This window comes from Morus notabilis, unplaced genomic scaffold (assembly GCF_000414095.1).
Source record: "Morus notabilis unplaced genomic scaffold, ASM41409v2 C11347392, whole genome shotgun sequence".
Classification (NCBI taxonomy): domain Eukaryota; kingdom Viridiplantae; phylum Streptophyta; class Magnoliopsida; order Rosales; family Moraceae; genus Morus; species Morus notabilis.
In genome coordinates, this window is record NW_010385804.1 from 1 (window position 1) to 940 (window position 940).

Consider the following 940-nt stretch of genomic DNA (forward strand, 5'->3'; position numbering starts at 1 on the left):
AAAAAAAAAAAGTCTTAAGTAATCAATCTTACTATCTCATTAAAGAAAAGAAACATCAAGACTAATTGCCTGTGACAAGGTCTTATGTTTAGAACCAGATTACCTTGATCCAAATCCAATCAAAATCACCAGCAAATACTTAAAACAAAATGGAAAGATTACCAACAAATACATACAAGTATTAATTGGCATCCCACTTGTAATTATCAAATAGACCTCTCTCCGGGCGATGTTAAACACATTATTCAACAGGAAAATGCTCTTCAAACTCCGTAGTAAAAACTAAACTAAACTACGAAACAATTCAGCAGAGTATTAAACTTAAGAGAGAGAGGAAAAAAAATGCTTACTAGCGAGAGAAAGGTAACATCAATTCACGGTTTCGACTTCACGAGCTTTTCGATGGAGTTTTGGTATTTGTTCATCAGATCCCTAAGAGTGAAATGCAAACATCAGCAAAATTTGATTGGAAATTTGGAATTCATATGCTAACACAAGCACTGAACAGAGAATACCTTCTCTGGTTTAACATTTGCTCAGTCTCCTCCAACTTCCGCTTCTGCCCTTCCACTGTCTACAACCAAACCACTCACAATTCTCAAAGTAGACCAAGAAATTTTCACAAAAGCTAGAATCTTGCTGGTCACAGCCTGCTTCCGTTAGAAATTTTGATCTTGGAAACAAAGTATATGAACACCACAATTGAGAGAAACCCAGAGAAATAATATAGCCAGTCATATAAAAATAAGATCTACAAATTCGAAAAAGCAAAGTTGGAGAACTGGGTTTAAACATTGCAATGCTCAGTAAATCATGGTAAAGCCAATCAATTTGTGAAAATTCTGTGGAGAGAAAAGAGGAATCTCCAATTACCATAGCCTTGGTGCTAAGGGATCCAGATATGGAGTTCAGGAGCTGCTGGCACTTCTCGAAGTGGCTG

The 940-nt window shown here is 36.4% G+C and overlaps 1 long non-coding RNA gene across 1 annotated transcript; it reads right to left on the bottom strand.

The window, feature by feature from the left end:
• Window positions 1–156: 156 nt before the first annotated feature.
• Window positions 157–940, bottom strand: LOC112094966. The gene is made up of 3 exons (XR_002903719.1): window positions 874–940; window positions 516–574; window positions 157–432 (listed from the first exon to the last, which is right to left on the bottom strand). It is a non-coding gene; the product is annotated as an uncharacterized LOC112094966 (long non-coding RNA).